The 23,712-nt window shown below is 48.6% G+C and overlaps 1 protein-coding gene and 1 pseudogene across 3 annotated transcripts in view; one reads left to right on the plus strand and one right to left on the minus strand.

The window, feature by feature from the left end:
* Window positions 1–23,712, plus strand: part of LOC147904497 (uncharacterized) — a 184,686-nt gene that overhangs the window by 18,677 nt on the left and 142,297 nt on the right. The gene's annotated exons all lie outside the window — the stretch shown is intronic.
* LOC147904498 (uncharacterized) lies at window positions 18,352–19,312 on the minus strand (annotated as a pseudogene).

Here is a 23,712-nt window from a genome sequence, read left to right on the forward strand (position 1 = left end):
TCCACGTAGCTCCAGCTCACAGCCTAGAAGCTCCCCTTCATCCATCACGTAGCCACCTTTGCATGAGCAGGATGCCTTCCCAATCAGTCCAGCCACCTCAGCCTAATTTTCCACCTCATCAGTGACATTTTACCACTCTCAAGACATTTCCCCCAAGTCACATTAAATGCACATTTTGGACCTTTAGTCACACAATTCCCACACACATTAGCATGCACATTAAAGCTTGCATGCAACCCCGTACACACACATGAAAAGCCCTTTGACATGGACACCATAACATATCAAATTCCTGTAACATGCAAGTGCACATTGACTCAGGAAAATATAATAAAACCCTTCATGACTTGACTTTACATGACCCCAGAAACATTTCGCTTGATCACACACTGGACACCATTGCTCTGGAAGTCTGGTACAACCACATTGCATTTCATCATTTCCCATGAAGTCCCTGCAAAACACACTTTATTGTCTCAAAACCATACATCAATCCATCATGCTTGTGAAAGAAAAATCCACAAATGCCAAAAGCCCACACCTACCCTAGATGTGTACAACTATGTGCCTACCCACAGCTATATACAGTGCTCAAAAACTTGATACAGATTTTGGCCTTTCAACGTATCTAAAAGCGGCCTTTCCTAATTTCTGCCCTATTTTGGGATAAAAATTGGGGCTTTTGTTCTTTGAAGGTTCCTAAGTGCTGTGGGCAGACACTCCTTCAAGAAATTTTGAATTCTGGGAAGCCTAATTGTCTGCTTAACCCTAATTTTGCAGATTTAGGACTTTTATGCTTTCTGTATCCCTTCAGGTCTATTGAAGTCCCCAGCATGTAAATCATTTGGGGATTTTCAAATTCATGTAAATTTATCACTATTTTGCCCATTCACTTGGGAATTTTGCCCCATTTGGGCATAAGTGCATTTGAGCCTCCACCTTGACATTGATTATTTGATCGGTGCCTGAGGTACTTGGCATTGATCGACTTTCCGATTGCTTGTGATATCTAAGGCCTCTACTTCGACTTTTGTGTGACTCTCACTTCGACACGTTGAGAGTCATGCGGTGATCGCTCCGCGGGCTTCATCGACATCTTTAGGGGGCATTCTTCCCATATATAAGGAAGAATGTGCACACTTGCATGCAACAACTATGCGGAGGACATCTCTTGTACAAATAGATTTTTATTTATGCTATAGCTTGATGTATTTTGGGGTCCTCTGCCCTGGGTAGTCCCCCTAAAACGATATGTATTGGATTTCATTGAGTCTATAATTGTACTCAGCCTTGGATAGTCCTCCTAAGTTGATGTTATTTCACTTCTTGAGTTGTGTGTGGCTTCTTACCTGATTTACGGTCATGAAGCCATGGGGGATGTATCGAGAAGGAGTCCTTCCATTGATGAGTTTTCCATTTTTGAGCCTTTGAGACATGCTTGGTAGAGCCTCTGAGCCTTTTGAGCCATGCTCTCCAGCCTCTGAACCATGCTCTTAGTCTTTTGCATCCATGCATGTTGGGCCTCTGAGCCATGCTACAGTGAGCCTTTGAGTCTATTGTACCATGTTCACTAGTCTCTGAGCCATGCACACTTTCCTCTGAGATTGCATAGGCTATAGTTGGCCATCATAGGATGTGGCTTCTATCCTCTATTCTCTCCCCTTTCCTTCATGGGGGGATGTTAGAACATGAAGTCAAAGTGAGTGTTTCTAGTGTGTTTTATTGAGTTCTAGAGTAGTACTAGACTACTTTATATCCTAGTGTGCCACATGTCACTATGGGACTTATCCCATATACATATGACACCTAGAGTGTGTGTGCCTATTCTATAAAGGCATTGTACTTGTCTAGTCTTGTTATATTAGTCAACATCAAGCTTTATCTACATGTGAGTATTTTGGTTATCATTGCCTTGCACTTGTACTTTCTTTCCATTTTCATTATGCTTTCCATCTTTCCATTCCGTTCCTAGTGTTAGAGTGATGCTTCCCTCTCCACATGTCCCTTCAGTTTTTCCACTGTTAGCATTTGACATGCCTTGTTCTCCCTAGATTTCTTACCGACCAAGTTGTGTCTCTCTTTTGTAAGGCCTTGAGAATCCATTGTCCCATGAATCGTGTAGATGATCTCTCCTGAATGTGTGCAACTGTAGTAGATTCTCTCGAATGACCTGGTTGGAGCCAAGGGAGCTTCTAGTGCAGCTCAATTTCTACAAAGACCCCTACCTGCGCATCTCTGAGGAGGGCTTCATTGTCCCACCAGAGTACACTCGGATCCAATTGCCACACTCACTGAGGATCTCTATCGGACAGTTTCAGGTCTCAATTTCTACACAGACCACTGCCTACGCATCTCTAAGGAGGGCTTCATTGTCCCACTAGAGTACACTCGGATCCACTTGCCACACTCACTGAGGATCTCTATCGGACAGTTTCAAGTCTCATCACACCGACTCCACATCAAGGGTAGACGAGCTGAGGTGATACCTAGGGAGAGACGCCTATGCACATTATGTGATCGACAGGAGGTGGAGTCAGAGGAGCACTTCGCGCTCATACGCCCTGTGTACTACGAGATCCGCGGTTGATACCATTGCCTTTTTAGGGCTGGTTTTGGGCCACTATCTAGACTTTTCTCATACCCAGACCAGGGATGCCTCGTTGCCTTCGTCCATGAGGTGGTCCGCCACAGGGAGCACTTACTCAAGACGCAGAGAGTCTTTAGGCACATGGCCCGACCCTTCTCAAAGCAGGATCACGGAGTTCTTCCAATCAGATCACACGAGCCTCGCAACCACTGACAATAGGTGCAACAGAGATCTAGATCCTGAGACACGCTGTACTCGTTTTAGCGGATGGACATGCATATCACATTGAGCGACCTCCCATCCATGTTCAGGCCTGGGACACGACCCATAGGGGTTACGATAGCCCTGGTCAGGAGCATAGTCATTACCAGGAGATTGAGACGGGCAGCACCTATTGACAATTGCCTCCATCACTGGATACATATGAGTATCTCTCTGACACACACATACCCTTGTGGGGACGCATTGCATTTACAAGAGCCTACGAGCATTGATGGTGATTGACTAGATGATGATGATGATGATGAGGATGATGCCAATACTGATGATATGACTATGTACTACTTAGCACTTAGCATTCAGCATGGGTGATGATGCTCGTTTAGTAGCTCCACCCTTTTTGCTTGTTGTATAGTTTTCTATCAGTCTCATAGAGCCATCGGTCTTCCGAAGACTTTAATAAATTTTCTTTCTTTCTTTTTTTCTCAATTGACAGCCCCTATACCCCCCTCTTGCTTCGAAAGAATGCAAAAGCCCCTGGGAGAGACCTCAAAGGATTGAAATTCGTGAGGCTTTTTGCAAGGTTATTGTCAGGATTTGGAAACGAGCTATGGAAAGGTAGAGAGTTGTGATAGATGGGTGAACTCCCCAGCTGTGATCCCTCAAATGATGAGAGCATGGGGCAGTGATACCTGCCTAGGTTATGGGAAATAAAGGATTCCGACGTGGGCAGCATCATGGCAGGTCACCCACAGCATGCTATGTGGGCAATAGATGAGGCTGCCACATGAGCACAAGACTGAAATCCTTCTTGGATTTGATTGGCTAAGGAGCTAGTGGCTGCATAGATAGATAGATTGCATTAACATCTTTAAAGGCCAGCCTCGAACGGCAATATGGATGCTGGAGATTATCTGGAAACTGAAAAGCTAAAGCTAAATGTCTAAAAGGCTACAAGACTATAGAGCTCTACTTGTGCCATCTCAATGTTGGATCACCTCCACAATGAAAGTGGCAATTGCAAGGGTGCTCCCTTTCTGTGGAAGGACTCTCTTCCGTACCCCAAGCTACACATGTGGCATGTACTTTCAGTCTCAGAGCCACCATGCCATATTCTGCTTCACACCTTAGAGGGTGGGAACCTAGTCTAATGGCAGCCACAGTGCGGATGGCAACCTGCACATAGTTGCCAGGAGTTTCTGAAACGGGAGGTTTCAAACGGGTTTCGAAAAATGAATGAAACGGGTTTCATTCGGAATGTGAAAATATGTGCATTCATACCTAGTGTTGTACTCAAAGTTTATGGCGACCCACCAAGAGTCACACCTGGGTCACGTCATGGTCACCTCAGCAACATGCCAAGTTGTTAGACCTTGGTCATACCTAGTCGCAGCGTGTTCACATATGTTCACATCTTGGTGACATGGAACAGACTTGGACATGACTTGACATGGACATGACTTGGACATGACTTGGACATGACATGGACATGACTTGGACATGACTTGACTAGGACATGACTTGGGTATGACGGAAGCAATACATGACTGAAGAGTGCCAAACCTCAACCTCGACTCACCATGGTCAAAGTCAATCAGAGGGAAGTACTGGCGCAATGGTACACGGGATACACCTGTTGGTGCACATGGGAAGCAGTCCAATAGTTAAGAGGCATAGGTGGTGCACCAACCCTCTCAACCAACTAGTGTCAGGAGCGCAGGAGAACACATGGAGCATGGGATTTACTGACCCAAGACAGGCTGGAGTGTTGCGGAAGCCATCAAGGACAGAGCGGCCCACAAACGGTGGAATGGCTAAGGATGGCTAAGGGTGCAAGAAGACATCCAATAGGAAGAAGGAGAGGAGATTGGTAGCGAGGGGTGGAGCAGAGGAGGAGAAGGTGAAGAGGGGGAAAGGGAAAAGGAAGAGGGACATTTTGGCAGGGGCGAGAGGCGTGAGTGAAGGAGTGAGAGGCTAGAGTCAAGAGCTCGCCTCGTGTGTATCTTCTGGGGGTGTATCTGTCATCTTGCTTTCTAATGAGTTATGCTACTCCCCATCTCTGCTCGCTATTCTAAAATCTCTTTCCGTTGTGTTCTCCTCCCCTCCTCTCCCTTCACCTGGTACAACGGACCTGTGTCATGTGGTTGAAGTTCTTTGCTGTTCATGTCGAGGGTTGGCTTTCATGATGTTGTTCCGCTTTGGTCTTCTTCTTGCTCACATCACTTCAGCACTTGTACCGCTTGCACATAGTTGACACCATCGACAAGCACTCGCCTACGTACCATCAGTGACACTTATGGCATGTCTTACTCGCTTCTCGCACCAGTGGCCCTAGGCCTCCGGTAATACTTCCGGAAGTGTTAGGAAACCCCCCCCCCCCTCTCAGACAATTTATGGCGATCACGGTGGGACACTGCTGGTGTTGAGTAGCACGAGTGAAGTGGTGATCTAGGGTCCTAGAGAGAGGTCTTATGCCGAGTAGTTCTGAAACATTTGAAGGAGCTATTGAGAGAACTAGGAGGTACTTGAGGAGAGTGGAGAAAAGACTTCCGGCAGACCAAACTAGGTACAAGAAGCATTACGTGCGATGTAAGTTTGCGAAGTCCTCAACTCGAGCACAAAGTGAGCCCATTGGAGCAGTAGCCAGAGCAAGTAACTTCATCGACACTCTCATTGACTTGGATCAACAGGAACCCTGGTGGTCAGATCCGGACTCCGGAGAAGAAGAAGTGCAAAGTGGAGAACAGGTGAAAGAAGAGGGTACTAAGGACGAGGGCTCCTCAGGGACTCATCAAGGTCAAGGCAGCCCCTCTCCTCCTCCTGCAACGATGTCTTCATCAACCACCTCCTCCACCGGAGTGGTGACTCCATCTGCTCCCGCCTCAATCTCTTGTGGACAAGCTGCTACCTCATCTGTTATGCATAGCTCCGGGCTCCTAGCTAATCCTTCTTCTACATCTATTCCATTGGGGGGTACTTTTGCTCCGGCCATGCCTTTACCTGCCATGATGGTTTCATCTCCCTTTCCATCCACACCGGTGTTGCCTTTTCCACCACCTCCTTCCTTCCCTTCTGCCTACTCATCCATGACTTCAACTCCGTCCCTCTCTTTCCCAAATGCTCTCCCATCCTCTTTCACCCCCACATCTTCCATGTTCTCACCCTTTCCCTCTGCAACACCGAGACCCCCCACTTACGCCCTACCATCTGGGTACACTTCCTCTATGACTACATCAGTAGTGACTTCTCCATTGTGGTCCTCCACAGGAGGAGTTGTCGGGGTGGTCTCCTCCTTGGGAGCACCAACACTCATTACAGCCCCATCGAGACTCCCTCCAACTCTTGCATCCTCTCCAACCTCTCGGGTGGGGATGGCCGCCTCTCCAACCTCTCAAGTGGGGATGGCCGTTCTCAGTCCTCCAGACAGAGCTAGACTTCTCGAGCTACTCAACAAGGTCCACGTGAAGACTCAAAAGTTCAAAGGCCACCTCCATGAGGATGCGGAAGCTCATGTGAGGAAGTTTCTCACAGCATGTAGAGCTAAAGGTGTGGAGAATGAGCATTCGTTCCTTCACATCTTTCCCTCGTCATTGGAGGATGCCGCGCGGATGTATGGTACAGTCAATTTCCTCCGGACCACTTCCAGACGTGGACAGACCTAAGGGAGGAATTCTTACGCACCTTCAAGTTGGAAAAATTCGAACACATGATCCACCATGAAGCCTGGAGAGAGCATCTTTGAGATGTACACAAGGATGAGGGTCTTGGCGGCAAAGATGTCGGTGCCACCCAATGACGCCGTCATGAAGGGGTGGTTTTTGAAGGCTTTACCCTCCACCATTGCTATAAGGCTGGTTGACAAACTTCTTGAGCATGCCTCACTACAAGAATTGCTGAGGGAAGCGGTGAAGATGGAACGGTCCCAGTTAAGTTTGGCCTCAACTCGCGCCCAGAGCGCCCAACTTCCGAGAGAAGAGGGCTCACAGGGATGGCAGCAACTCAAGAAGGAATTAGAAGAAATCAAAGAAGATCTGAAAGACAGAACAAAAGTGGATGGATCGTCACCCTTTGAAGCTCAGATAAGAAGTGGTCTTTGGTGCACCGACTGCAAGGGTTCTGGCCATGGCTACTGGGAATGTCCATCGAAGCGTAAGGTACCCACCCCGACCTCCTTTTGCACATTTTGTGAAATTCATGGACATGATGCCTCCGAGTGTAGGTATCTTAAGGGGTTGAGGAAGCTTCTGCCGGAGTATCCAATTGGAGAACCACTGGTGGCTACAATCAACAAAGCTGCACCGACCACTTCAGGGCCAGTACCCCTAGCTTCAGCCCCTGTGAAGGCACCTGAACCACCCACCCATCCTATCATTCCACCTCCACTACTTCCTAATTTTCCTTTGCTCCAAGCTCCTACTCCTAGTAAATTTGGGGCTCCATACTTCTATCCTCGACCCTACTATGCACAGTATCAACCACCTATGTCAGGAGGTGGATATGGACTTCCTTATATCCGCGGTCAACGGGGTGGGTTCCGAGGTGGACGTGGAGGCAGAGGTACCAACTTTCGCAGGCCCATCATGTGCTATAGATGTGGCGAGTACGGCCATTACCAAGATGATTGTGCACAACCATTCGGGGGACCCTCTTGTACACAGTGCAACACAAATGACCACTACACCAGAGATTGTTCCAATGGCAGAAGGGAATCAACATCGCAAGTCAACATGGTTGATGTAGTAGTGGCGGGGGAGGGTGACAAACCCCATTTGATTGGTGCAGTGTTGGGAGCTGTGACTAGGTCACAAATGAAGGGTGACAGTAGTAAGGATGACTCAACATCAATATCGGAGGCCTCATCACCAACTAATACCAGCTCAGTCACTAGAGGAGCATCCCCACCTCCTTCCTCCAAGGTGGACAGTGGGCACAGGACTGCAACTGGATTAGAAAGGACCCGAAGGGCCCCACAGCCATCAAGACCTATCAATAGCTCTAAAACTACCTCAGCTCCAAGTGAGCAATCTATGCCTTCAAGGTACCAGGAGGTGGTCAGGAGTGTCACCAAAGATCTTCAATCTAGTTCTGAAGATGAAGGCGTCACACCTCAGTTTCCTTCCCGCAAGTCCAGAATAGTGAGGTTTGCAACAGAAGTGACAACTTTAGGGCAAAAACGTGAGGAGTCGCAGGCAGGCCCATCCACCTTCCACTCAGGAAGCACAATGAAGCAAGAGAAGGAAAAAGGGGTGAAGCCTAGTAGTGCCCAAGAAAAGGGGAAATGGGTGATGGGAGAGTCACCACAGGAAATATTGACTGAGAATCCAGAGGCACCTCCTCTCCCTCGCGTGAGCTTCGACCCTCGGCCAGAAGCTCGGCGGATGAAGGCGCAAAAGGCTGCTGCTACTGTCCAGCCCTATTCTTTGATGGATGACTTGATGGATTTTAGGCCCAATATCACCTTACGACAACTCTGTCAATTGTCTCCACATATCAAGCATCAGACTATTGCATTTTTGAATCGCATGCCAGGAGGGCGCCAAAGAGGATCTGCTCAGGGCGGACCCACACGAGAGACAGTAACAGTTCAAGATGGAGTAACACTAGACAATTGCTCAGCCTATGCTGCCCTCACATGTGAACAAAGTCCCAAGCTCGCAGTGGAGATCAATGGGGTGGAGCTGAAAGATGTTTTCTTGGATGGTGGGGCAGCAGTAAACATCATGCCGAGAGGTACTCTTCAACAACTGGGTTTGAAATTGACAACTGACGTACATTTTCAAGTACGCATGGCGGATCAATGCAAGGTGAAGCCTATGGGGGCTGTAAAAGGTGTTCACATGAAGATTGGGGGAGTTACATTCCTGTCCAATTTTGTTGTACTTAATATGACGGAGGGTGAGTAGACTTATCCTCTACTTCTTGGTAGACCATGGTTACGCTCAGCAAAGGCCATTCAAGATTGGTCAAGTGATGAAGTTCGACTACCTTCGGGATCCACATCCTTAGAAATAGACATGGTTACTGGAAGGGCCCATCACCGACCTGTGGAACTTGGGGAAGAGGATTTTGAAGAAGAAGAAGGGTTGGAAGAGCAACGATGGGCACTTGGGGATTGGCCCCTACAGAAAGAAGAGTTGGCCTATGTGGAGGACTCACCCTTCCAAGGTGAAACCTATGTAACAGCAGCACAAGATGATGGTGAGAGCTTGACGTACTTGTTGGAACATGCTAGACCAGATGAGGAAGAAGCTGTCATCTTGGATTGGATGGGGGCCCTGGGATCCTTAGCCATCAACATGGTGGAGTTGTGTCCAGAAGAGGATCCTGAAGCCCATCTTGGTACTTTACGGAATGCGCAAGAGGTGAGCTAGGAAGCCTCTTCACCACCTGGTTTGGCTGATCTCATGTATGAACGGATGCCCTTTGGTCTTCTTAATAATCCCCACATGTATCAGCGAATGATGTCCGCAAGTACCAGACCAAGCGATGGGGAGGCCACCAGGGTGACTCAAAGACAAGACCATGACGCAGCAATGGAAGCAATGGAGGCACACAACATGGATGCCTCACATCAAGAAAATGACCATGGGTTCACAACAGAGGAGGAAGAGGATGCTATGCAAGAAGATGATGAGCTGGCGGAGCATAATGATGGTACTGAAGAGAACACTCATGAATCTATGGAAGAAGAAGATGACCACATAGATCATAGGCTGGCTGAGCACAATGATGGTATTGGAGAAGACACTTATGGATCTGCGGAGGAAGAGGATGACCACCTACTTACTGATGTCATTCAAAGGCAGGCGGTGCTGGAAATGACTCTTGGAAGGGTTATTGAATCCATTGTGCAACCTGACCAACCTAGGAGGGGTCAAGAGACCGGACAATTTGAAGGAACCGTCCACATTCACACTGGAGTCTGGATCTTCAGACCTTCAAGGCAAGCCCACAGCATACAGGGAGAAGAAGATGTCGCGGACCTTGTTCTACTCGACTTATATATGTCAGAAGCTGACCCCCGAACGACACAGGAGGTTCCCGAAACTACATACGAGGTGGTTGGACTACCATACAGAGGAATGCTCAAGCAAGCACAAAAAGGAAAGAAGAGAATGGGCCCAAGTGCTGCCTCTACATTTCAACCATTTCCAGAACACACCCAACCGTCCTATCCGAGCTCTTGGATGGAAGAAGTAGTGGGGGATTTTTCTCTGGATGATTCTCCTGCGCACCCACCAGTGGGAGTAGAAGAACCGAGCAACTCCACATCAAGAAGCATACCTCAGGTTGATCATGCCAGGGATTGGAGGTATCTGAACATTGGGACAGAAGACCAACCACGACATGTTAAGGTAGCCAGTTGGGTCTGGGAACATGACTATCTCCTTGCTGCATTGTCTGATTTTTTTCAAGAGTATGTTGATGTCTTTGCCTGGTCATATAAGGATTTAAAGGGAGTACCCACTGAGTTCATGGAACATCGCATCGATCTATATCCGGAAGCGGAGCCGGTGATCAGGGGACCATATCGCATGAATTCTAACTATGGCAAGGCTGTCCATGCTGATATTCAAAAGATGGAGCAAGCAGGGTTGATCTACCCTGTTGACTACTCCGAATGGCTTAGTGGCATCGTAGTGGTGCCGAAAAGAGAGACTGGAAAACTCCGAGTTTGTGTCGACTATAGGAGTTTGAATACCGCCACACGTCGGGATAGGTTTCCTCTCCCCTTCACTGATAGGGTGCTAGAAACCGTAGCTGGTCATGCTCTCTACTCCTTCATGGATGGATACAGTGGGTATAACCAGGTTCGGGTGCGAGAGCAAGATCAGTTAAAGACTACCTTCGTCACCCAATGGGGAACTTATGCTTACCGGATGATGCCTTTTGGTCTTTGCAATGCACCGGCCACGTTTCAACGTCTTGTCACCAAACTCTTCCAAGAGAACATCGGAAAGTTCCTTGAGGTATTCTTGGATGACTTCTCTGTGTTCAATGGTAAGAATGCTTCTCACCTCGAACCTGCTATTCAGACTGATCACATGAGTAAGTTGAGGTGGGTTTTTGATGAGTGCAGAGAAGCTAGGTTGTGCTTGAATCCGGACAAATGCTTCTTCCTCGCCTTGCGAGGGGTTCTCCTTGGCCACATCGTCTCGGCTGAGGGAATGACCACGGACCCAGCAAAGGTGGAAGTGATATTGACCTTGCCTATTCCTCGAACACCCAGAGAAGTCAAGTCTTTTTTGGGACATGTGGGTTATTATAGAAGATTCATAAGGTCCTATGCGGACATAGCGGTGGCGTTGACGGAACTCCTTTGGCAAGAGCAGTCCTTCAACTGGTCGGCACCTCAACAACTGGCGTTTGACAACCTCAAGGATCGTCTAGTAAAGGCACCCATCTTGCGGCAACCTCAATGGGATGTCATTTTTCATGTGCATGTAGATGCAAGTGGGCTGGCGATTGGGGCAATATTGGCCCAACCAGATGAAGAGCACAAACTCGACCTACCTGTGTACTTCGCAAGCAGACAACTCAATGGAGCAGAAAGAAACTATAGCACCACTGAACGCGAGGGCTTGGGCATGGTCTATGCCATGACAAAGTATCGGCACTATCTCTTGGGCAGTAAGTTTATCATCATTACTGATCATCAAGCTCTTAAGTACTTACTGAACAAACCAACGCTTGGGGGGAGAGTGAGCAGGTGGATTCTTCTATTTCAAGAGTTTGACTTTGACATCCTAGTGAGAGCAGGCCGATTGCATCAACCAGCAGACCACTTGTCAAGGATCTCTTCAGGTGAGGCAGCCATAGGAGTTGATGATGACCTTCCAGATGCGGGCCTCTTCCGTGTCGATGCCACAGTACCAAAAGATGACTGCCTGTTTGCTGTGGACTGCTTTCCCCCATGGTATGCAAACATTGTACTCTTGTTGTCTACAGGGGAGTTCCCCAAAGGGTTAACTCCAGCACAAAAGCGGAGGCAGATTGTTCAGGCTGCTCCTTTCAAACTGATGCGGGTCAGCTGTACAAGTTGGGGAAGGACCACATTTTGAGGAGGTGTGTGCTCCCTCATGAAACACAAGCCATCCTTCAGGAGGCTCACTCAGGAATGGGGGGAGGTCATATGGCACCAGAGGCCACTGCTAGAAAGATAATGCGCTCTGGGTTGTGGTGGCCAAAGCTATTCCAAGACTGCTATGCTTATGTGCGCCGCTGTGACTCATGTCAAAGAGGGGGGCCGAAGCCTACCTGACGGGAGTACCTTCCCCTTCAGCCATCCAGCCCTGTACCACCCTTCTATAGATGGGGATTGGATTTTGTTGGACCCATCTCTCCTGCAACTCGAAGAGGGAACAAGTATGCTCTGATTGCTACTGATTATGGCACTAAATGGGTGGAGGCTAAGGCAGCGAAGACCTGCACTGCTCAAGTTGTGGCCTCATTTTTGTATGATCAAATCATTTCTAGGTTTGGATGTCCTGTGGAATTGATGAGTGACAGAGGTACCCACTTTCTCAATGATGTCATCACTGACCTCATCACCCAACTGCAAATTGTTCACAAGACCTCTAGTTCATACTACCCTAGAGCCAATGGTTTGGCCGAGAGCTCCAATCGGACCATGTCTCATATTGTGGCTCGGTTATGCCTTCATTCCTTGGCAGATTGGGATATTCTACTACCAGCTGCTCTTTTTGCTTATAGAACAGTATACAAGGCCAGCACTGGATATTCACCCTTCCAGCTAGTTTACGGCTTGGAGGCGGTTATGCCCTATGAGTTCCACATGAAGACCACTAGGGTCATGGCAGAGATGGATGATAATTTGGAGGCATGCACACTTAAGAGATTATGGGATCTTGAAGCCTTGGATGAACATCGTCGTGAAGCGATCCTTGCTCAGGAAGTCTGGCAAAGAAGGCAGAAGTCCTAGGTCAACTCCCCATGTTAACCTCTCTGTCACCTATGTTCACCTCCAGGTCACCCCTGTTCACTCTTAGGTCACCCCTGTTCACTCCTATGTCAACTCCCCATGTTCACCTCTCTGTCACCCATGTTCACTCCTAGGTCACCCCTGTTCACTCCTAGGTCACCCCTGTTCACTCCTAGGTCACCCCTGTTCACTCCTAGGTCAACTCCCCATGTTCACCTCTCTGTCTCCAGGTCACCCCTGTTCACTCCTAGGTCACCCCTGTTCACTCTTATGTCAACTCCCCATGTTCACTTCTCTGTCACCTATGTTCACCTCCAGGTCACCCCTGTTCACTCTTAGGTCACCCCTGTTCACTCCTATGTCAACTCCCCATGTTCACCTCTCTGTCACCCATGTTCACCTCGAAGTCACCCCTGTTCACTCCTAGGTCACCCCTGTTCACTCCTATGTCAACTCCCCATGTTCACCTCTCTGTCACCCATGTTCACTCCTAGGTCACCCCTATTCACTCCTAGGTCACCCCTGTTCACTCCTATGTCAACTCCCCATGTTCACCTCTCTGTCACCCATGTTCACTCCTAGGTCACCCCTGTTCACTCCTAGGTCACCCCTGTTCACTCCTATGTCAACTCCCCATGTTCACCTCTCTGTCACCTATGTTAACCTCAGGTCACCCCTGTTCACTCCTAGGTCACCCCTGTTCACTCCTATGTCAACTCCCCATGTTCACCTCTCTGTCACCCATGTTCACCTCCAGGTCACCCCTGTTCACTCCTAGGTCACCCCTGTTCACTCCTATGTCAACTCCCCATGTTCACCTCTCTGTCACCTATGTTCACCTCCAGGTCACCCCTGTTCACTCCTAGGTCTCCCCATATTCACTTCTCTGTCACCCATGTTCACTCCTAGGTCACCCCTGTTCACTCCTAGGTCACCCTTGTTCACTCCTATGTCAACTCCCCATGTTCACCTCTCTGTCACCTATGTTCACCTCCAAGTCACCCCTGTTCACTCCTAGGTCGCCCCTGTTCACTCCTATGTCAACTCCCCATGTTCACGTCTCTGTCACCTATGTTCACCTCTAGGTCACCCCTGTTCACTGCTAGGTCACCCCTATTCACTCCCAGGTCACCCCTGTTCACTCCTAGGTCACCCCTGTTCACTCCTAGGTCACCCCTGTTCACTCCTATGTCAACTCCCCATGTTCACCTCTCTGTCACCCATGTTCACTCCTAGGTCACCCCTTTTCACTCCTAGGTCACTCCTGTTCACTCCTATGTCAACTCCCCATGTTCACCTCTCTGTCACGTATGTTCACCTCTTGGTCACCCCTGTTCACTATGTTAACCTCAAGGTCATCCCTGTTCACTCCTAGGTCACCCTTGTTCACTCCTATGTCAACTCCCCATGTTCACCTCTCTGTCACCCATGTTCACCTCCAGGTCACCCCTGTCCACTCCTAGGTCACCCGTGTTCACTCGTATGTCAACTCCCCATGTTCACCTCTCTGTCACCTATGTTCACCTCCAGGTCACTCCTGTTCACTGCTAGGTCACCCCTGTTCACTCCTATGTCAACTCCCCATGTTCACCTCTCTGTCACCCATGTTGACTCCTAGGTCACCCCTGTTCACTCCTAGGTCACCCCTATTCACTCCTATGTCAACTCCCCATGTTCACCTCTCTGTCACCTATGTTCACCTCTAGGTCACCCCTGTTCACTCCTAGGTCACCCTTGTTCACTCCTATGTCAACTCCCCATGTTCACCTCTCTGTCACCTATGTTCACCTCTAGGTCACCCTGTTCACTCCTAGGTCACCCCTGTTCACTCCTAGGTCACCCATGTTCACTCCTAGGTCACCCCTGTTCACTCCTAGGTCACCCCTGTACACTCCTAGGTCACCCCTGTTGACTCCTATGTCAACTCCCCATGTTCACCTCTTTGTCACCCATGTTCACTCCTAGGTCACCCCTGTTCACTCCTAGGTCACCCCTGTTCACTCCTAGGTCAACTCCCCATGTTCACCTCTCTGTCAGCTATGTTCACCTCCAAGTCACCCCTGTTCACTCCTAGGTCACCCCTGTTCACTCCTATGTCAACTCCCCATATTCACCTCTCTGTCACCCATGTTCACTCCTAGGTCACCCTGAGGTCACCCTGTTCACTCCTAGGTCACCCCTGTTCACTCCTAGGTCACCCCTGTTCACTCCTATGTCAACTTCCCATGTTCACCTCTCTGTCACCCATGTTCACTCCTATGTCACCCATGTTCACCTCTAAGTCACCCATGTTCATCTCCAAGTCACCCCTGTTCACTCCTAGGTCACCCCTGTTCACTCCTATGTCAACTCCCCATGTTCACCTCTCTGTCACCCATGTTCACTACTAGGTCACCCCTGTTCACTCCTAGGTCACCCTTGTTCACTCCTAGGTCACCCCTGTTCACTCCTAGTTCACCCTTGTTCATTCCTATGTCACCCCCCAAGCTCACTCTCTGTCACCTATGCTCCTCCCTATGTCACCCCTTGTTCCTCCCCTGTTCACCCTAGGTCACTCCTTGCCGCTCCTTGTTCACCCCTCAGTCACCCATGGGCACACCAATGTCATCCCTTGTTCATCCTTGGTTCACCCTTGGTTCATCCCTCCTTCAGCCTCATTCACCCCTATGACACACTCGTCCACTGGCCTATACAGGAGAAAATAAAATTCAAATTCCGATTTTCCCACCGTTTTCATTCTAATATTTCCTCTTGCCCACACCGCTTTTTCTCTCACCTACCACCTCCCACCAAGGCTATATTTAGCCACCAAATTCAGTGTCGGTCCTTCATCTCACCTCCCAATTCCGACCAGTGCTATATTTAGCATTTGGCTAAACTCAGCGTGGATCCTTGGGATCAGCTCATCCATCGCATCTTACAGCCCACTCATGCTATTTTTGGCTTACTTTCCTAAATTTGGCTCTCTTTGGTTGTGTATTTGTGGCTGTCCCCCCCTCCAACCATACGCAGCTCCCTTCCCTCCATCGGTGAATTCTCCTGCAGCCCCCTTCAACGATAGCAGCCCCCTCTCCCTCCATCAGCAATTTCTCCTGCAGCCCCCCCTCCATCAGCGAATTCTCCAGCTCCCTTCCCTCCATCGGTGAATTCTCCTGTAGCCCCTTCCATCAACGATAGCAGCCCCCTCTCCCTCCATCAGCAATTTCTCCTGCAGCCTCCCCTCCATCAGCGAATTCTCCTGCAGCCTCCCCTCCATCAGCGATTTCTCCTGCAGCCTCCCCTCCATCAGCGAATTCTCCTGCAGCCCCCCCCCCCCTTCCACCAACGATAGCAGCCCTCCCTCCATCAACGAATTTTCCTGCAGCTTTCTCCATCAACGAAATCTGCAGCGCAACCTCCTAGCAGCCCTGGCCTTGGATCGCAACTCCATCTCAGCAGCCCCTCTTCTTGGACGCAGCTCTCCCTGCTCCACCATCTTGCCTTGGAACGTATCTTCTCCTCCTGGCAGCCCTAGCCTTGGATCGCAACTCCATCTCAGCAGCCCCTCTTCTTGCACGCAGCTCTCCCTGCTCCACCATCTTGCCTTGGAACGTATCTTCTCCTCCTGGCAGCCCTGGCCTTGGATCGCAACTCCATCTCAGCAGCCCCTTTTCTTGCACGCAGCTCTCCCTGCTCCACCATCTTGCCTTGGAACGTATCTTCTTCTCCTGGCAGCCCTGGCCTTGGATCGCAACTCCATCTCAGCAGCCCCTCTTCTTGCACGCAGCTCTCCCTGCTCCACCATCTTGCCTTGGATCGCATCTCCACCTCCTAGCAGCCCCTCTTCTAGTGAATTGTGCTAGCTTCTTGCTCCCTGCCCACCTCCACACCCTGCGCCATCTCCACTCTCTGCGCCACCCTGGGCCAACTCCAACCCACTACGCCACCTCTCTTCTTCCACTTTGCGCCACCTCTCCATTGTGTTCCATCTTTTCCAGCTCCATCTCTCTCCTCTTGCGTTCTCCTTGACTCCATCTCCTTGCAGTCACTCTGGTTGCTAATTCCCTTCTCAGCAGACCTCGTCATCAGCTCCCCTCCTCACTATCACCTCGCCAGCTTTCCTTTCTGGACCTCGTCATCGACTCCCCTCCTCGTTATCACCTGGCCAACTTCCTGTCTTGCCTTGTCATCAGCGCCCTTCCTTTCCTTTCCTTCTTGCCTCATCAGCAGCTCCCCTACTTCATCATCAGCTCCCCCTTCCTTTCCTGCTTCCTTTCTAGCCTCGTCATCAGCTCACCTCCTGCTTCTTCATCAGCTCCCCTTCTCATCGCCATCATCTCCCCCTCTTGTTATCGCCCGCCCCACTCTCTCGTTATCTCTCAGCGAGCTTGCCAACACCTCGACAGCAGCTCCCCTGCCTCGTCATCACACCTGGGTCACGTCATGGTCACCTCAGCAACATGCCAAGTTGTTAGACCTTGGTCATACCTAGTCGCAGCGTGTTCACATATGTTCACATCTTGGTGACATGGAACAGACTTGGACATGACTTGACATGGACATGACTTGGACATGACATGGACATGACTTGGACATGACTTGACCTGGACATGACTTGGGTATGACGGAAGCAATACATGACTGAAGAGTGCCAAACCTCAACCTCGACTCACCATGGTCAAAGTCAATCAGAGGGAAGTACTGGCGCAATGGTACACGGGATACACCTGTTGGTGCACATGGGAAGCAGTCCAACAGTTAAGAGGCATAGGTGGTGCACCGACCCTCTCAACCAACTAGTGTCAGGAGCGCAGGAGAACACATGGAGCATGGGATTCACTGACCCAGGACAGGCTGGAGTGTTGCGGAAGGCATCAAGGACAGAGCGGCCCACAAACGGTGGAATGGCTAAGGATGGCTAAGGGTGCAAGAAGACATCCAATAGGAAGAAGGAGAGGAGATTGGTACCGAGGGGTGGAGCAGAGGAGGAGAAGGTGAAGAGGGGGAAAGGGAAAAGGAAGAGGGACATTCTGGCAGGGGCGAGAGGCGTGAGTGAAGGAGTGAGAGGCTAGAGTCAAGAGCTCGCCTCGTGTGTATCTTCTGGGGGTGTATCGGTCATCTTGCTTTCTAATGAGTTATGCTACTCCCCATCTCTGCTCGCTATTCTAAAATCTCTTTCCGTTGTGTTCTCCTCCCCTCCTCTCCCTTCACCTGGTACAACGACCTGTGTCATGTGGTTGAAGTTCTTTGCTGTTCATGTCGAGGGTTGGCTTTCATGATGTTGTTCCGCTTTGGTCTTCTTCTTGCTCACATCACTTCAACATTGTACCGCTTGCACATAGTTGACACCATCGACAAGCACTCGCCTACGTACCATCAGTGACACTTATGGCACGTCTTACTCGCTTCTCGCACCAGTGGCCCTAGGCCTCCGGTAATACTTCCGGAAGTGTTAGGAAAACCCCCCCCCCTCTCAGACACCTAGGGTATGCATCATGCCATATACAAAAATGTGCAAATAAAGATTGTAAGTGACTCCATAGTGCAGACATGATACAAAAAACATACATATCAAGTATAAGCACCATACATACTGAATCCCGATCATACAAAAAGCTAGTCATCAATGATCATACACTATACATACTAGAGTACTCACATTTGCTACACCAATCTCAAGAATAGCTGTGCGCAAATGAGATCATATATATGCACCTGTCACCACTGTCCCTGAAGCTGATGCATCTATAGCACGAAGGAACATAGTTCCTTTGCAAGAGGAAACTAGAATGTTGTAGACATTTCTTTTCCTCACATTTGACCAGTCATCACATAGCAAGGTGCAACCATACTTCTATCATGTTCCCTTCAGAGGCTCTAGCTCTCTCATCAATGCTTCTTTCTCATGGCGAAGCTCTTTTGTACGCAATGTCTCATAGCTCGGACCCTCCCACTCACACCCAATACGCGAGATAGCTTGCATAGTAGACTTCCAACGAGCGGTTCGAGTAATATTGAAAGACAATGCACATTGCACAAACAACTTTGTTACCTCTCTAGTTGCCTCCTTCATAGCTGCCTTTTGCATGGCTGCCTTCATATCTCCTCGCTTAAACAAAGGGAAGGGCACTTCTTTTAGCTGTGGGCGTGGAGCCTGAAGACTGCAACATCTGCAAAATGTCATTCTCCTCCCTCATTGATGCTGGAATAGCTGAGATATTTAATTCAAACTCATCCCATGCATTGACTCTATCAATTGGAATCCCTAGCATTTTAGCTTTCCAGGCCTTCAAGCCATCATACACCTCCTTTGGCACACGAGAACAAGGGCCAATACCAAAGCCCTTTGTTCGAGAAAAGTGAGCCTGCAATCTCTGAAATGTCCCATGATGCGGCTCAGCACAAAAGTTGCAGGTCCACTTGCCTGTGCCACTCTTATCATAGTGTGCACCAAAGGAATTGAAGGTGACATTGCTCCACAATGCACTACCTTTTCGAGGCATCTTCTTGCTTGCAAAAAGCGATGTAGAACAGCAAAAGTAATTGCAGCTTTGCAGCCTACATCATGCATGCAAGATGAGCAGATGAATCAAGAGAGGAGCGTTAGATTTCAGAAACATCAGAAAGAGCAGATTTCAGCCTGCATGAAAGGATGCAGCGCCAAATTCAAGAAGAAGGGTAGACTGTAGAAAGGACGATTGAATGCACATTGGGGATGATTGGGGGCACAAACCTTGAGAATGAGCAAGAGGGAGCGTACGGGCTGCACGGACGGAGCGTACGGGCTGCACGGACGGAGTGCACGGGCGTACGGCGAAATGTGTCAAATGGCTTTTTTGCCCCCCTTTGAACCCTACCCAAAAATTGGGGCTGTATGAAACGAGTTTCATACAAGTATGAAACACATTTCATATGCAACTAGGAACCTGCAGTATGTGCTCCGTTAGATAATTTGGGGTCCCGTAGAGGAGTCCAAGGGATGGGCTAATGTGTGAGGTGTAGTGGCTTTATTTCATCCCGTGTCTGTACCGAGATGGTAAGGTATTGCCAGTGAAGGAAAACCTTTGTGGTTTGTGTATCTGGCGGGGGGTGAGTGGGAAGGTTACACGCACGCATGCACGCACGTGCACACACACACACACGCGTGCATAGGTATATGCATGTGTGTGTTCACCCTCACTGACATCTCCTCCATTTTCAGACCTGGGGTGCAGCCGACCGGGGTTACCATGGCGATCATCAGATCTTGGGTAGCAGCTAGGAGGGCACGACAGGTTACTCATCCAAATAGCAGACAACGATCCATTACGGGCTTCTTGCCTACACAGCCCAGTCCGCTGTTGGGTGCAGCTTGATGTTTTGTATGTCTATTATATTGTATTGGATCAGACTATGTCTCCACATGACGAGGATGATTCCAGGATGGCTGTATATGATTTTGATGGACATTTGTTATGATATCATTGACTATGTCTACACAGTTTTCTAGCATGGGTTAGGATGCTCGCTTAGTAGCTCCACCCTTTTGCTCATTGATTCAGGTTTTTCTTCAGTCTCATAGACCCATCGGTCTTTAGCAGACTTTAATAAACTTTCTTTTCTTTCTTTCTTTCTTTCTTCAGCGAATGTCTTCCCATACTTTCGAGCTTCTTTGCTTCGCTCTCTGCAGGATGCTCATTCCTTTGGAGACCTTCCTCTGGCCCAGTTGGAAGTCTTTTATTACTGTTTTTGGTTATGAGTAGTAGCTGTCCCACTCTGGGACAGCTATGAATGTAAATGCTTTCTTAATGCAAATTTTTTTCTGAAAAAAAAAAAAGTGTATGTGTGTGTGTAAAGAGAGGGAGGTCTGAGATCGTGTGGGAGCTTGTTGCCCTGCATGTGAGTTTTTCTGCTGCTGCTGCCCCTCCATTCGCCTTTTCCAGCGTCGGCATACATTGCATACCTTGCCTTGGTCTCTGGTCAGTTTGCCATCTCTTTTGCAGCTGGTTTTGCTGCATGGGATCACCTCCAAGCCCTCAGGCCACTGTTTCACCTTCTTGTAGTCGCCATTGCCTATCTTCCCCCTTCTATTTCTCTAGGTGTGTGTATGGTGTGTCGGGTGTGTGTGTGAGAGACAGAGGGGTGTGTGTGTGTGTGAGAGAGAGAGAGATCCCGTGCTAGCCCTCGTGCTCCCACGCTGCAGCTGCTTGTTTCTCCCTCAGTTTGACGCCCTCGAGGTTCCGTTTGATGCCCGTTTTGTGTCCGTACGATTTTGTCTGTACAGTGAGGAAAATCCCTACAGTTTTGTTTGTATAGTCAGGGAAATCCGTACAGTTTTGTTGTCAGAGAGCAATTTCTTTTTCGTACTGTCAAAAATCTGTACGATTTTGTCCGTACAACCAGGAAAAATCCGTGCAGTTTTGTACCTGCTGTGCTTTCCTCCATGTAAAGCGTTGCTGCTTCCAAGCCTTTTCCTTAACTCGAACGACGGATTATTCCTATGAGAAAACCTTTCACAAAGACAAGTCGGTTTCCAACAAGAAACAAAAATAGGTGATGGATTCAGATGATTCCCTTCATGACTCTGCTGAGGCTTTTAGCTTGTTTATGAGGTTATGAAGGGTTTGAAGACACCTGCAAAGGTTGGAAAGATCCACTTCCCACCACTGGCATTATGGTGGAAGTGGATGATATATTTGATCCAGTTAAAGAGTATGCAAAGCATGCCATTATAATTTTCTTCCCAAGACGGATGCCTGCTGCAACAGATGTTGGGAATTGGTTGACTCGAACCCTGGGTGGTTCTTATGTCAAAAAAGATCATTATGCAGCGAGGGGCTTTTTTGACATCATCATGGATGATGAGGAGCACCGTCAGGTTTTGCTGGAGCACTCTCCTCTCTTCTATGGTCAACAGATGGTCCATGTCCTGCCCTGGTCTCCCACCCGGGATTATCAGGCATTGATTCGGCATCATTGCCCTGTTTGGGTAGAAGTTGTGGATTTTCCTCAATGCTTGTCTTCTCTTCTACCTAAAATTGCAGCTTCCCTCAGTAAGGTGGTATGTCCACCGTGACCCAATGGAAATTCCAATCGCTTCTGCATTTTGTGGGATATAGATCATCCCACTCCAGCTTCATATTCGGTTACTGTGAATAATGTTTCCATGGGGAGTGCCTTTTACAATCTCAAGTGGGGGCTGTTTGCAAGTGCTTGCTTTGAATGCAAGCAATTTGGGCACATGGCTTCACAATGCCCTTCCCAAGCTCCACGGATGCCAGTGCAAGCTGAAATGGTTCAGCCTTTGAATAAGAATGCAAATGCCTCTTTTGTGGTAAAAAACAAAGGGGTCAAACAGTTTTTCTCTGTTCAAGATAGAGGCAAAGCCCCGGCTTTCTCAAATTGTAATGCTTCTTTTCCTATGCCTTTGTCCTCTCCACCTCAGGGGAAGGGGGAAAAAAATTTGAGGCTGATGGATGGATGGCAAACTCCTCGTCGCAAAGTGATCTCCCCCAGGCGACGTTTGCCTTCTCGGACTTGGAGTGGTGCATCCTCTCATGGGAAAACACCTGCTGAAAACTCTGGTGTTGGCTTGACCTGGGCTGCTGTGATTGCAAATCGGACCTTGTTTCTTGAAGAAGAAGTTGCTGCACTTTTGTCCTCTCCTAAGGCCGATGCTTCATCCCAAGGCAGGGGCCCGGACATTGAGGTGGAAATGCAGACGTAGATAGCCCGTTAGTTGCTGTACATACTTGTCCCATAATTGTAAATATGCTTGATTATCTGAAGTGTGTTACTCTCAATGTACAGGGAATGTGTGATGGTCGCAAATGGAAACCGGTTTGGATGTATATCAGGCAATTGCAGCTTGATATAGTTGCTTTGCAAGAGCATAACAGCATATGTATGCTGGTCAAATAGGCCATTTTGTTGGTTATGATATCTTCTATGCTGGAGAGCACTCTTTTTTTGGTGTGGCTTTTTTGGTAAAGCACGACCTTCAACCTGTTGTGGCTTTCAATGATCGCCATGGTAGATGGACTATTGTTCAATGCCTTGTTCAAGGAGAAATTTTTGAATTTGCATCGGTTTATGCCTCCCAATCTTCTCGTGATAGAGCTTTGATTTAGGCTGCCATGCATAGCTATCCATGGCGACAACATGCCTTCATTTGTGGTGACTTTAATAATGCCTCTCAATCGGGTGACAACACCTCAGGCCACACTCATATGTTGGCTTCTGAAACACAGGCATGGTCTGATTTTTTGCTTCAGTTGCGCCTGGTTGTTCTCTGGAAGGAATTACAGCCCATGCTTCCAGGCTATACCTTTCAGCATAATGCTCAATCTTCTTATCGGGCACGCTTGGACAGATGGTATGAGGTTGATCCACAGCATTGTGATGCCTTTACTTGTCAAATTTGGGTTGATCATGCTTTCACACATTCGGATCATGCTCCTCTTTGGTTGAGGCTTTCCTTACATGAATTTTCCACTGACAGATTGCCTTGCCGAAGGCTTTTGCTGATTAATAATAGTTATCTGGAGCATGCTGACTTTAAAGCCTTGGTCTTTGATGCTATTTAGCCTCTCTCTCGTCAGATACGCATTGGTTTGGATTATGCCTGGCGGGCTTTTGTTGCTCGGATGCAAGTAGTTATTCGAGATTATGGCAAATCCTATATGCAAGCCACAAGGGAGACTGTAGCACATGCCAAATTTACTTGTCAGAGTTTGACTGAGCTTGCTCATCTTCGCCCTTTGTCTTCAGAGGAAAGCATGCTCTTATGTCAGGCTCAATTCTCTCTTTTTTTTTTTTCCCAGAAATAGACATCTATTAAGTAGGAGAAAAAACCCGCGAGAGTAAGCGCAAAACGGAATACATCATGAAATCATGAGGATAAATAAAACCCCCTCAAAGTGAGGTGGAAAACAACCAAGGCTGAGGCTGAAAGTGCCACCTCAACCCTGTAGGAGTCTCAGAGAAGAAAGGAGAATCCTTTCAT

This window comes from Dipteris shenzhenensis, chromosome 2 (assembly GCF_047967505.1).
Source record: "Dipteris shenzhenensis isolate YYH24624 ecotype China chromosome 2, Dip_SZ_1.0, whole genome shotgun sequence".
Taxonomy (NCBI): Eukaryota; Viridiplantae; Streptophyta; class Polypodiopsida; order Gleicheniales; family Dipteridaceae; genus Dipteris; species Dipteris shenzhenensis.